Here is a 15,365-nt window from a genome sequence, read left to right as displayed (position 1 = left end):
AGAGAGAGTATACGTGACACCAGGTCTGCAGATTTTGCTGCAAAGAGGCAGAATCATTAGATCATTTGTTTTGGTACTGTCCAGATGTAGCTTGGTTTTGGTCACAGGTCAAGGAATGGCTGAAGAATTGCAATATTTACTTGGAGCTGCAGATAGCACTACAGGGTGATCTGAAAAGTCATAGTCAATCGATCAATAATACAATAATACTTTTAGCAGAAATGTTTATTTTCAATTGACAATCTGTAGAAACAATGAGAATAGAAAGGTTCAGAACTTTTGTGAAACATCACAGCACAGTTGAAAAATATATGGCAAATAGAAATCCAATATGGATGGTGTTAAGAGATAGATGCGAGGGGTTAAATGGAGCTGAAGGTTGGGACTAATAACATCAAGATAACTAATGTTAAACATACTGTGTCCGTAAAACATATATAGCTTAAGAACGTTGGTGAAAGAGCACAGTTTGAAAGATATGGCAAACCAGATGGACATCAGAAATAGATGGGAGAGGTTGAGGGTAGAGGAAGGACAGGAGTAAAAACAAACAAAACAGAACTATTGTAAAATAGACTGTGTCCTTAAAATGTATATAGTATGTATAAGCTGGAAATACAGGCCTAAGTGTTGTTGTTCACTGGTTTGCTCCAATTAGAAGAGGGGTGGAGGGTAATAAAGGAAAATAGATATGTATATATGCGTATTTATATGTACAGTGGGGCAAAAAAGTATTTAGTCAGCCACCAATTGTGCAAGTTCTCCCACTTAAAAAGATGAGAGAGGCCTGTAATTTTCATCATAGGTACACTTCAACTATGACAGACAAAATGAGAAAAAAAATCAGGAAAATCACATTGTAGGATTTTTAATGAATTTATTTGCAAATTATGGTGGAAAATAAGTATTTGGTCACCTACAAACAAGCAAGATTTCTGGCTCTCACAGACCTGTAACTTCTTCTTTAAGAGGCTCCTCTGTCCTCCACTCGTTACCTGTATTAAGGGCACCTGTTTGAACTTGTTATCAGTATAAAAGACACCTGTCCACAACCTTAAACAGTCACACTCCAAACTCCACTATGGCCAAGACCAAAGAGCTGTCAAAGGACACCAGAAACACAATTGTAGACCTGCACCAGGCTGGGAAGACTGAATCTGCAATAGGTAAGCAGCTTGGTTTGAAGAAATCAACTGTGGGAGCAATTATTAGGAAATGGAAGACATACAAGACCACTGATAATCTCCCTCGATCTGGGGCTCCACGCAAGATCTCACCCCGTGGGGTCAAAATGATCACAAGAACGGTGAGCAAAAATCCCAGAACCACACGGGGGGACCTAGTGAATGACCTGCAGAGAGCTGGGACCAAAGTAACAAAGCCTACCATCAGTAACACACTACGCCGCCAGGGATTCAAATCCTGCAGTGCCAGACGTGTCCCCCTGCTTAAGCCAGTACATGTCCAGGCCCGTCTGAAGTTTGCTAGAGAGCATTTGGATGATCCAGAAGAAGATTGGGAGAATGTCATATGGTCAGATGAAACCAAAATATAACTTTTTGGTAAAAACTCAACTCGTCGTGTTTGGAGGACAAAGAATGCTGAGTTGCATCCAAAGAACACCATACCTACTGTGAAGTATGGGGGTGGAAACATCATGCTTTGGGGCTGTTTTTCTGCAAAGGGACCATGACGACTGATCCGTGTAAAGGAAAGAATGAATGGGGCCATGTATCGTGAGATTTTGAGTGAAAACCTCCTTCCATCAGCAAGGGCATTGAAGATGAAACGTGGCTGGGTCTTTCAGCATGACACTGATCCCAAACACACCGCCCGGGCAACGAAGGAGTGGCTTCGTAAGAAGCATTTCAAGGTCCTGGAGTGGCCTAGCCAGTCTCCAGATCTCAACCCCATAGAAAATCTTTGGAGGGAGTTGAAAGTCCGTGTTGCCCAGCAACAGCCCCAAAACATCACTGCTCTAGAGGAGATCTGCATGGAGGAATGGGCCAAAATACCAGCAACAGTGTGTGAAAACCTTGTGAAGACTTACAGAAAACGTTTGACCTCTGTCATTGCCAACAAAGGGTATATAACAAAGTATTGAGAGAAACTTTTGTTATTGACCAAATACTTATTTTCCACCATAATTTGCAAATAAATTCATTAACAATCCTACAATGTGATTTTCTGGATTTTTTTTCCTCATTTTGTCTGTCATAGTTGAAGTGTACCTATGATGAAAATTACAGGCCTCTCTCATCTTTTTAAGTGGGAGAACTTGCACAATTGGTGGCTGACTAAATACTTTTTTGCCCCACTGTATATGTATATGTGTGTATGTACATATATATATATATATACGTATTTTAAAAATATATTTGGGGGATTGGAAGTGATGCAGACAATTACATTGATGGAAGCTACAATCTATCTGCAATATTAAAGCTGTATTAATCCACCTCCTAAAAATGTTTTTAAAAACATTGTGTCATGCTTGCTGTGTGTGTGTGTCTGCGTCTGCGTCTGCGAGTGAGAGAGAGAGAGAGAGATGGATGGCACATGAATACAGAAAACATTGATTGTTTATGTCTGTAAGACAGTTAGCTCGGCTTGTACCCCCAATATGGATGTAAAGATGTTCTTGATTCATCAGAGATCCTTGTATTTTTGCAGTGGTGGAAAAAATATCCAATTGTCGTACTTGAGTAAAGGTAAAGATACCTTAATAGAAAATAACTAATGTTAAAGTGAAAGTCAACCAGTAAAATACTACTTGAGTTAAAGCCTAAAAGTATTTGGTTTTAAATATCAAAGTTAATGTAATTGCTAAAATATACTTAAGTATCAAAATAAAAGTATAAATACTTTCAAATTCCTTATATTAAGCAAACAAGACGGCATCATTAAATGTTTTTATTTAGGAATTGCCAGGGGCACACTCCAACACTCAGACATCATTTTACAAACGAAGCATGTGTGTTCGTTTGAGTCCGCCAGATCAGAGGCAATAGGGATGACCAGGGATGTCCGCTTGATGTCACGCCCTGACCTTAGAGATCCTTTTTATGTCTCTATTTTGGTTTGGTCAGGACGTGAGTTGGGGTGGGCATTCTATGTTTTTGTTCTATGTTGTCTATTTCTATGTGTTTGGCCGGGTGTGGTTCTCAATCAGAGGCAGCTGTCTATCGTTGTCTCTGATTGAGAACCATACTTAGGTAGCCTTTTCCCACCTGTGTTTGTAGGTAGTTGGTTTCTGTTTTGTGTTGCTGCACCTTACAGGACTGTTTCGTTCACTCTCTTTGTTGTTTCAGTGTGCAGTTTATTTATTAAAATGAACACTTACCGCGCTGCGTTTTGGTCTCCTCCCTTAGACGATCGTGACAAGTATGTGAATTTTCCTGTCCTGCTAAGCATTCAAAATGTAAGTAGTACTTTGGGTGTAAGGGAAAATGTATTGAGTAAAAGTACATTATTTTCCTTAGGAATGTAGAGAAGTAAAAGTAGTCAAAAATATAAACAGGAAAGTAAAGTACAGATACCCCAAAAAATGACTTAAGTAGTACTTTAAAGTATTTTTATTTAAGTACTTAATGCCACTGCATTTGTGTAATTTGTATTTGACAATACAATACATTTTGCCTATCCCTGCTCCCCCTCAACACGCATTCTAATGTTATACCTCAACTGCCTTTTTCAATTCTTGATTCTCTGTTTTTGCAGGAATCTTCTAGTTTGGGTGGAAGGATAGAGGTAACAACGGGAAGGAGTACAGAAGTTATCCAGGCTGCTGACTAAGAAATGTAAATACCATGTGCTTTGCCGTCTAGCTCTCTCTATCTCTCGGTGGGTCTGCCTGACTGTCAGATTGCTGAGGGGCAACATCGTCAATGTACTTTCTAGGCTAAGTCTAACTTAGTGAAGACCTTAGGTAATGGTTAATCATGATTCTCCTCTGTCTTTACAGTTCCACTACTGCAGTGCTTGGCCACCCACTCAGTTACTAGTGACCTATTCTGCCACATCCCAGGGAATGGAGAGAGCAGAACCACCATTCCTTTAATCCATAATCATTGACAGTAAGTTGTGTACAAAATGTAGATTTTTTATTTATTTAACTAGGCAAGTCAGTTAAGAACAAATTCTTTTTTACAATGACGGCCTACCGGGGAACAGTGGGTTAACTGCCATGTTCAGGGGCAGAACGACAGATTTTTACCTTGTCAGCTTGGGGATTCGATCCATTAACACTTCAGTTACTGGCCCAATGCTCTAATCACTAGGCTACCTGCCGCCCCAATTCCACTGCCAATGTTTGTCTATGGAGATTGCATGGCTGTGTGCTCGATTTTATACACCTGTCAGCAACAGGTATGGCTGAAATACCCAAATCCACAAATTAAGGCATGTCCACATACATGTAGTGTATATGAGTTTTTTTTTTTAATACTATGATAACTGCCACATAATTCTTAAATTAGTACCATGGAAATACTTTTAGCCAGCTGAGTCCACAAAGTTTCTTCAAGAATATCCTTTTCTAGTTCTTTTAAAATCTCAAATTGATAATGGTATGATTCTCTTCACTGCAGATCGGACCCATCACATGACTCTTCGAGAAGGCCACTACTCTCCAGATCACCTTCTGTGCTCCGAGGTCCTTGATGAGGATCTACCCCATCACAACCCTCTTATTAATCATAATCAAATAAAACAATCAGCCTTTATATACTCCCAGTATTTCTATGCATTATGAAACAATTACTGTATGCAGATTGTGATTTACATTTGTTTTTACCATCGCTTGATCTATTTTAAATGTAAGAATTTGTTGCAGATTAACTTTAATTGGTAACTATGGAATCCATTAGAAATGTAACGAACAACATATTCAATATCAAGCTTTATCCCCTGCAATACTTTTTACAGTACACTCTTAGAAAAAAAGGTGCTATCTAGAACCTAAAAGGGCTATTCGGGCTGTCCCCATAGGAGAACCCCTTCGGTTTCAGGTAGATCCCTTTAGCGTTCTATGTAGGATCCTTTCCTGGAACCCTTTTTTCTAAGTGTGTAGGTAACAAGCTGTAGTCAGGTGGCTATTACCAGGTTATGATGAGGTCTTACTATGACCAGTAGGCTACATAATATAGTGGTCAGAATTATGACCAGCTGGTCAGATAGAGGTCACAATTGCCCTCATTGCCTTCATTGTTTTCATTACATGACAATAACTCTGGACATGTGTGCGTTTCTATCAAAGTAAATGCCTTACTAGGTTCTCAAGTTTCTGTATGTCGTTTCTACTGTAGCTCACTATGTACGGAGCATCATATATTTGTGTATTCCTTATAACCACGGACATAACTCTTATGGTGTTATGCTCAGTTGTGCTTATGTAGCTAGCTACATTCTATTAATGTAGCTAGCTACATTCTATTAATGTAGCTAGCTACATTCTATTAATGTAGCTAGCTACATTCTATTAATGTAGCTCTGTAAAAAAATGCTAATGGTGTCAGAAGGATTAGCTTGTGTCTTTTGAAGCTGCCCTGGTCTTATGACCATGGTCTGTGTTTTCATTTGACCTGTTTAGCATAGCTCTGCTTTGCCTTGCCCTGTCCCCTTGTAGAGCTTTCATTTTGTCAATGCAATGTATCATTTTTATAGCAGTGTTATGTTCTTTGTAATACAGTTTTATTGCTATATCCTGATATTGTGTTCTAATTACTAATAATTCCGCTTTATTCTGTACTTTCAGAAACCAAACACACAAATAATATTTGCCAATATAACTGGAGCTGGACATCTTGTAATGAACACGAGGGGAGACAGAGCTGGTTTCAAGTGCAGTGCGCAGCAGATGTTTATTGCAAAGGACCACAGGAGGAGGCAGGTAGCTGGATCCAGGGGCAGGCAGAAGGTCATACACAGGAGGCAGGTAGCTGGGTCCAGGGGCAGGCAGAAGGTCACACACAGGAGGAGGCAGGTAGCTGGATCCAGGGGCAGGCAGGTCACACACAGGGGGTCCAAAAGGGCAACAGTACAGGCAGGGAAAAGTCTAGTAACGTAGTCCAGGAGATCGGGCATTAGGTAGATAACAGGAAATCCAACATGCTAAAGTACAGGCAGGGAATAGACAAAAGGCGTCAATAGTGAGGCAGGCAAAAACTATCATACACGGGAAGAGTAAATGACAGGAAACCCAGCGCTCTGAAAGACGTGTGTCACAAAACAAACAATACCTCACAGTGATGGGGTGCAAAGAACTAAACTAAATAGTGTGTGATAATAACATACAGGTGTGTGAACAGGTGATTAGAATTCAGGTGATTGGGATCTGAAGAGTGAGCTGCGTTCAGGGGATCTAGGTGTTTGAGAGTGTGAGTTGGAAGCAGACGTTACACATCTTTCAAGCTGAAGATTGACGCCAGCGTTTGTATGCTAGCAACATACTGTTTGAATGTACACTCCTGAACAGTTTTACTGGATGAAAACGCAGCAAGAAAACGTATAGGCCTATATGTAATAGTCATCTATTTTATTTAAATATTGGCGGTGGTTGAACAACAAAAACTTGCTTAACTCGAGGGGAAAAAAACTGCAAGAAAATACTGACAACTTATGAATATGCATAATCCATATTTCAATATTCATGCAGTGATTGAACAACAACTAAAGGCATAACATCATGGCAGGTCACCTGTCAAGTCAGTCAGTCAGTCAGTAATTGTTGCAGATGTGCTCAATAGTGCTTGAGCATATGGTACTCCCCAAAGCATGGTGAAACACACAGTGGAGTATCACAAGCTAAACACATATACTTTGTCAACCTCCTTTGCTTCCTTCTCCTGGTTCCAGACAGGCGGACTTTGCAGTGTCTCCGTGTGGGACAACCTTGAGCAGCAGTTTGAGGGACTTCGCAGGGAAAATGCAGCGCAGTGAGGCGTAGGGGATTGTCTGCAGCAGGACGACCCCCAGTGGATCGACACTGAGGGGTGTGGTGCTCCTCCAGCAGCTCTCTCATTAGGTTTTCTCTGTACTTTTGGTAGGTAATTACTTTAACTATGAAGGAGTGGGGAGGATGAGGGAGAGGAGAGGATGATGAGGGAGTGGGTAGGTGGGTGAGATATTATCACTATAATTTCTACAATTACCAAAAAAATATTGTTCAGTAATCATCTCACCAGCTAGTTGGCGGTGAACTATGTGGCCATTGAGGGCAGCGGTGTCAATCAGATAGAAAAATATATTATTATACCACTTGGTAGTTTTCTGAACGCATTCCACATTTATCATGTCCGCCTTATCCACTGCCCCCATTTTGACGTTATAGTCAAGCACACAATCTGGTTTGATTTCTCTCTCTCCCGTCAGGTGGTCCACCTTCCCTGTGGCCGACATGGTTACTGTATGGACAGTGGAGAGGACATGGATGTCTCGTTTGTCATGCCACTTTACTGCCAGCTGTTGACCATTCTCCTTGAACTCAACCTCCCCCTCTGCATCTTCCTGCTTCCGAATGCCGGCATCCCCTTCCTGTTCGACCTGACTGTGCCACAGGTCGTTGTGCTGTTGGAGAGCAGATGCTGGAAGAGTGTGGGACTTTTGTACCAATTGTCCACATACAAAGTGTCTCTTTCCTAGATGAGGAGCCTGCATGGTCATCACCACGGACCCTGACACCCCAAGCCCCTCATATTGTTGGATGTCAGTGGTGGACCCTGTGTAAACTATAATGTCCTGGACAAATCCTGTCTTTACATCGCAAATAAAATAACTTGAACCCAAACCTGTGCTTTTCAGAGAGAATATATTGATGGAACCCCATACTTAAACTTCCATAACATCAGGGACTCATCAATGCATAGGTCTTTGTATGGCACATAGACCCGACCAAATGCTGATGTTATGCTGGTAATAAAAAATAAAGGTAAATGGGCCATTTAGGTTGGCAGTAGCATTGTTGATGAAATACTGGCATCGAAGCAGAACTAGGAAGTGGTCTTGGGAAAAGAGGGTGGCAAAGAAGGGAGTTGCAAACATAGGATCTGTGCTCCAGTATTCTCTTAGGGAGTTCTTCACTATTCACCTGAGAAGGACTCTAACCAGGAAGGTATACATTTCACTAATTGTGGTTGTCACCCATTTAGCGAGTTTCCCCCTCACTCCTGGCTCTCTCTTCTCCTGTAGCTCCAAGGCATAGCAATTGGTCTCTTCCACTATGTCTCCCACCAGCTCCTTTGTCAGAAACAGCTTGAAGCACTCTGAATCAGAGGGAAATGGGAAGGGGCTTTGCACTCCAGACTGGGACTCATCAAAGCAAACAGCAGGGCCAGGAGGGATGAAATGACTGGCGGCCTTCCAGCTACCACATACCTCCTGTACTTCATCCACTGTGGGTCTGCCTCCATCACCAACAGCATCTTCAAAGGGACCTGGGACTTCGTCAGTAGGCAAGGGGTCCTCAGATTCAGGGTTATCAATGGTTGGGGGGGCAGCTTCTCACTGTCACTGTCAGAATCTGATTACTGACCTTCTTACTGTTCGAATTTACAAAAACCTCCATAATTTCCGCATTCCTGAGTTGTCTCCTTTTGAAAGTCATTGCTGATGCTACAGCTTAGCTCACTAGCTACATACATAAACAACAGCACTGAATGGCTCAGAGTGGGAGTGTCAGAGGTTATGTGATTGACTGCCGGCACGCGCCACTTATATCAATAAATCATTATCAGAAAATGGTTTGTGTGGTAATTATGTATTTATTTACTGTTTTAATCACATTTTCAAGTACTGGTGACAAATCATGCATTCCTATTCTTGCATAGATTGTAATGGACAAATATTATGTGTGTAAATTCCTTTTTTTTTGGTTGTACTGATTATGATGAGCTAATGCTATGTTAATTGCCAGCTATGTGTGGAGCCATGATTGAAGACAATATACAATGCACCCCTACCCCGGACAACAGCACTGCCCTCCCCTCTGCTACTCGCCCAAGCCTTCCCCATTTCTCTTTCTCCCAAATACAGTCAGCTGATGTTCTAAAAGAGCTGCAAAATCTGGACCCTTACAAATCAGCCGGGCTAGATAATCTGGACCCTTTCTTTCTAAAACTATCTGCTGAAATTGTTGCCACCCCTATTACTAGCCTTTTCAACCTCTCTTTCGTGTCGTCTGAGATTCCCAAAGATTGGAAAGCAGCTGCGGTTATCCCCCTCTTCAAAGGGGGGGACACTCTTGACCCTAACAGCTACAGACCTATATCTATCCTACCCTGCCTTTCTAAGGTCTTCGAAAGCCAAGTCAACAAACAGATTACCGACCATTTCGAATCCCACCATACCTTCTCCGCTATGCAATCTGGTTTCAGAGCTGGTCATGGGTGCACCTCAGCCACGCTCAAGGTCATAAACGATATCTTAACCGCCATCGATAGGAAACAATACTGTGCAGCCGTATTCATTGACCTGGCCAAGGCTTTTGACTCTGTCAATCACCACATCCTCATCGGCAGACTCGACAGCCTTGGTTTCTCTAATGATTGCCTCGCCTGGTTCACCAACTACTTCTCTGATCGAGTTCAGTGTGTCAAATCGGAGGGTCTGTTGTCCGGGCCTCTGGCAGTCTCCATGGGGGTGCCACAGGGTTCAATTCTTGGACCGACTCTCTTCTCTGTATACATCAATGATGTCGCTCTTGCTGCTGGTGATTCTCTGATCCACCTCTACGCAGACGACACTATTCTGTATACTTCTGGCCCTTCTTTTGACACTGTGTTAACAACCCTCCAGGCGAGCTTCAATGCCATACAACTCTCCTTCCGTGGCCTCCAATTGCTCTTAAATACAAGTAAAACTAAATGCATGCTCTTCAACCGATCGCTGCCTGCACCTGCCCGCCTGTCCAACATCACTACTCTGGACGGCTCTGACCTAGAATATGTGGACAACTACAAATACCTAGGTGTCTGGTTAGACTGTAAACTCTCCTTCCAGACTCACATCAAACATCTCCAATCCAAAGTTAAATCTAGAATTGGCTTCCTATTCCGCAACAAAGCATCCTTCACTCATGCTGCCAAACATACCCTTGTAAAACTGACCATCCTACCAATCCTCGACTTCGGTGATGTCATTTACAAAATAGCCTCCAAAACCCTACTCAATAAATTGGATGCAGTCTATCACAGTGCCATCCGTTTTGTCACCAAAGCCCCATATACTACCCACCACTGCGACCTGTACACTCTCGTTGGCTGGCCCTCGCTTCATACTCGTCGCCAAACCCACTGGTTCCAGGTCATCTACAAGACCCTGCTAGGTAAAGTCCCCCCTTATCTCAGCTCGCTGGTCACCATAGCAACACCTACCTGTAGCACGCGCTCCAGCAGGTTTATCTCTCTGGTCACCCCCAAAACCAATTCTTCCTTTGGCCGCCTCTCCTTCCAGTTCTCTGCTGCCAATGACTGGAACGAACTACAAAAATCTCTGAAACTGGAAACACTTATCTCCCTCACTAGCTTTAAGCACCAGCTGTCAGAGCAGCTCATAGATTACTGCACCTGTACATAGCCCATCTATAATTTAGCCCAAACAACTACCTCTTTACCTACTGTATTTATTTATTTATTTTGCTCCTTTGCACCCCATTATTTCTGTCTCTACTTTGCGCTTTCTTCCACTGCAAACCAACCATTCCAGTGTTTTAAGTTTTATTTTACTTGCTGTGTTGTATTTACTTCGCCACCATGGCCTTTTTATATTTTTATTTATTTATACATATATTTGTTTGCCTTCACCTCCCTTATCTCACCTCACTTGCTCACATTGTATATAGACTTATTTTTTTTTTTCACTGTATCATTGACTATATGTTTGTTTTACTCCATGTGTAACTATGTGTTGTTGTATGTGTCGAACTGCTTTGCTTTATCTTGGCCAGGTCGCAATTGTAAATGAGAACGTGTTCTCAATTTGCCTACCTGGTTAAATAAAGGTTAAATAAAAAATAAAATAAATAAAAAAATTCTGGGTGTCACGTAAACGTCTGTCAAACCAAAGATGTTATAACAAAATTAGGTGAAGGGATGGTTCACTCATCTTTAGAGTAAACTTCCGGAAGTGAATAATGGAAAGTGAATGATGGTAGATGACACACCCCCTTCAACATTTATACTGCAAACAGACCAAACCCATCTTGTCTCCTTTTCTTATCTTTGGTTGACGCGAAAAAACAAACATGGCAGCTCACACAAATAGCCATCATCGGATTACTTTAGATTTTTAGAATGTGTTTTACTCAATTATTTCGATCAATGGTGAGCTCACACACGATGTGATGAATTGTAAATAGTAATTGCTATTAACTAATTCATGTTAAGGTTTCTGTCAGCCGAGAGTTATCTAAATAGACCGCTTGTGTTATGTCAATCTTTCCTCAGTTAGAGCTAGGACTAATGTAGCCTACATTTTCCGATTTAGATCATTGTGTTATGCTGTAACTACTTCTGTGAATGTCTGAACATTGCATCCAAAAATAAACTTGTCACATTCAGGACATGTTGTAAGGACTGTGTTTGTGCAAAATGTTTCTGTGAAAAAGCAATGTCAAACTCTGACTGTTTAGTCAATCGTAACGGAATGTTCTAAATAAGCATTTTAATCACACCGGTTTGAGAGTATGCTGCAGGGACCACTATAGAATGATCACAACCGTGTGTTGGTACGTGTCAATTAAGATTGTTGGGCCAGTAATCGAAAGGTCGCTGGTTCAAATCCCTGAGCGGAAAAGGTGAAAAAATCTGCCGTTCTGCCCTTGAGTAACGCCCAACAACACCTGCTCCCCGTGTCCCAATGATGTTGATTACAGCAGCCCCTGCCCCCCTCTGATTCAGAGAGTTTGGGATAAATGCGGGAGACAAATTTCAGTTGTATGCATTCAGTTGTGCAACTGACGAGGTATCCCCTTTCCCTTAATCAAATAGACCCGCTAAAATCATCCTACCAGACTGTATACTATGTGTGAATATTAAGCATGTGTAGCATGAGCTGTATGTCTTATATTTCTCAAACCGACGGGTACCCTGTTATATGGGTGCACCTGTGTAATGATCATGCCTTTAAATCAGCTTCTTGATATGCCACATCTGTCAGGTGGATGGATTATCTTGGGATAAGGAGAAATGCTCACTAACATTGATGTAAACAAATTTGTGCACAACATTTGAGAGAAATAAGCTTTTTGTGCGTCTGGAGCATTTCTGGGATCTTTTATTTCAGCTCATTTAACATGGGACCAACACTTTACATATTTTTGTTCAGTGTGTGTCCAACAAGAAATTCCACACCAAATGTTTAAATTTGTACTTATTTATTTAAAAAATTTAACTTTGGTGGGGGCCAAATAAAACCACCCATGGGCCAAATTCGGCCCGCAGGCCGTCACCCTGCAATACATGCATCACAATAAATACACAGGACACACAGACACTAAAAGCATCACATTTTCAGTTAATGTAAAAACGAAGTGTTCATGTTAAGACTGGGAAAAGGATCTGCGAAAACGTTCGTTTTACACCTGGGTAAAACGAATGTCTGCCATCATACTGCGATGCTACAAGCAGATGCTGTGGAAGGGGTAGCTACTGTTGGTCTCTATTTTACCGTGACCTCACCATTGGCTCTTGGCAATAGCAGTAATATTAGCCATGCCATAACAGCAATGTGCAGATGATACAGGATATAACAGCCAATGAATGAATTATCACAAGCATTCACATTGGCAAGGTGATGGATACGGATCCATGCACATGTGCCCATGAACGCAATATTGGCAGGCATGCCATTATGTATGTAGATAATTGTAACGATGTGCGTTGAGTCGGGAAGCAAGTTCAGGGAGTGAGGGAGTAAATGAACGGAACATATAACAAGACAAGAAACTCGAACAGCACACAGACAAGGAACAGAAACAATGACACCTGGTGAAGGAACCAAAGGGAATGACATATATAGGGCCGGTAGTCAAGGAGGTGATGGAGTCCAGGTGAGTGTCATGATGCGCTGATAACGATGGTGACAGGTGTGAGCCATAACGAGCAGCCTGGTGACCTAGAGGCCGGAGAGGGAGCACACGTGACAATAATGAAGCAAAGAATATCAGCTATCACCTGAATGTGCCAGCAGTAAGAGTTGCAGCCTAAAACACATGATAGAACTAGCATGTAAGACATGAAGATAACAAAATGCAAGCAGAAGATGAGTTAATAACAGTAGCTAATACATGACGCGTGGGGATACTTGGGCACATAATTATTAAATTAAAATCACTGAGCTGATTTCCTGGTGTTTTTACAGACTTATCTCCAACAATTAAAATTCCACACAAATTTTTTAAAATAACACCACCTGCGGGGCCCGTCGTGGAACTCTGCACTACAATAATACTACTAGAAAGCAGAGATGGACTGACAGGGAGGAACCACGTATGTACAATGCATGATACAAGATTAAAACATGGCTAATAAATCAGAGCCTAAACCTACCGCTGCAGATAAGGGTGAAATAACTACGTTGACTGAAATTGTACCGTAAAATGTATGCTAATAGTTGTGACTCTGTAACGTTCGTTCTCCTCCTCGTCTGAGGAGGAGCAAGGATCGGACCAATATGCAGCGAGGTATGAAGACATAATGATTTATTTCAATAATAATAACGAAGACGAAAAACACTTAATAAACTACAAAACAACAAACGACGTAAACAGACCTGAACATGAGAACTTACAGACAACGAAGAACGCAGGAACAAACGAAACAGTCCCGTGTGGCATAAACACTAACACAGGAACAATCACCCACAAACAAACGGTGTGAACAACCTACCTTAATATGTTTCTCAATCAGAGGAAACGTAAAACACCTGCCCCTGATTGAGAACCATATCAGGCTAATACATTGAACCCAACATAGAAACACATAACATAGAATGCCCACCCTAACTCACGCCCTGACCATACAACATGAGCAGGTTGAGTGACATGGGTGAGGTTCAAACACAACTAGCGAGAATTTAGCAAAGACAATGTCATATCAGAAACAGCAGCATAGGGAGTACAGCGAATTACAGCAAAAGCTTCAACGCAGCAAAATAAGCAAATGCATACTAGCGGAAGCAGCAAGCAACAGCAGGATGTGTGAGCCGAACCGGTCACCTTAAATAGACCGCCAAATAAGGTAGGTGTGATTGTTACGAGCATCTGATGCGTCAGCTGTGGCGGGCACTTGGGTTCCCTTTCTGAAGTGGCTTCGCTTTATATAGGGAGGATGAATTCAAATAGGAGCCGATGCAGACTTTTTTTACACGTTTTGATTTAAACACTCATTATTTGGTATTTTACTTACCCTATAAACGTGTGTAACGAGGTTTTCAGGTGTGGCTTCCTTGTGTGCACTGAATAAATCTAATTCAATCCCAGAAAACACTTCCCTGGCTACCCAAACTCCTTGCTCTGGCCAAACGCTATGCCACACCTGCGTTTCTTCACCGAAATGAGTCTGGATCTGAGTACCTCCCCAACAATTGCTAGAATGCAAACACATTCTAACTGTTCTGATAGGTCCCAGAAACTGATGGGTTGGGCCAGAGCCAGAACAAACGTGAGTAAAATGGCATTCAGAAAATTTGTCAATGGCTTTGATACTGATTGGTTAGAAATGTTCCAATCGCTGATGACTTGGGGAGAGGGGCATGTTTTGTACAACACCCCTCATTTTGATATCACCACAAACGACTTCAAGTATGCAGCGAACATACAGCAGCTGAAGAATTCCGTTTGAGTCTTCAGGCAAAGTAAACACACCCACTGGGTGGCCTACCAATTTGATCAGGAAGTTTTATTTCAATTTGTTTATCTGTTCATTTATCGAAAGAGATCCCTTTAAATACTGTGTACTGTACCTTTAATTTGATCAGCACAACATTAGAATGTATCCTATGGAGAATGATTTCAGAATGGAGATTTTACTTTTTTTGTATTTTATTTAACCTTTATTTAACTAGGCAAGTCAGTTAAGAACAAATTCTTATTTACAATGATGGCCTACCAAAAGGCAAAAGGCCTCCTGCAGGGACGGGGGCGGGGATTAAAAATAAAAATAAATTAAACAGAAATATAGGACACAGTACACATAACGACAAGAGAGATAACACAACACTACATAAAGAGAGAGCTAAGACAACATGTCATGTGTTGCTGCCATGCTAACACAACATGAAAACAACATGATAGCGACACAACATGGCAGCAGCACAGGGTACAAACATTATTGGGCACAGACAACAGCACAAAAAGCAAGAAGGTAAAG

General features: G+C 41.6%; 1 long non-coding RNA gene across 1 annotated transcript; it reads left to right on the top strand.

Annotated features, from left to right (window-relative positions):
• Window positions 1-3,235: 3,235 nt before the first annotated feature.
• LOC139584054 (uncharacterized) lies at window positions 3,236-4,724 on the top strand. The gene is made up of 4 exons (XR_011676680.1): window positions 3,236-3,421; window positions 3,721-3,800; window positions 3,965-4,076; window positions 4,590-4,724. It is a non-coding gene; the product is annotated as an uncharacterized lncRNA (long non-coding RNA).
• Window positions 4,725-15,365: the final 10,641 nt, after the last annotated feature.

This window comes from Salvelinus alpinus, chromosome 9 (genome assembly GCF_045679555.1).
Source record: "Salvelinus alpinus chromosome 9, SLU_Salpinus.1, whole genome shotgun sequence".
In the NCBI taxonomy this organism is placed as follows: domain Eukaryota; kingdom Metazoa; phylum Chordata; class Actinopteri; order Salmoniformes; family Salmonidae; genus Salvelinus; species Salvelinus alpinus.
The sequence above is the reverse complement of the archived record's forward strand: the minus strand, read 5'-3'. Positions and strand labels throughout refer to the sequence as shown.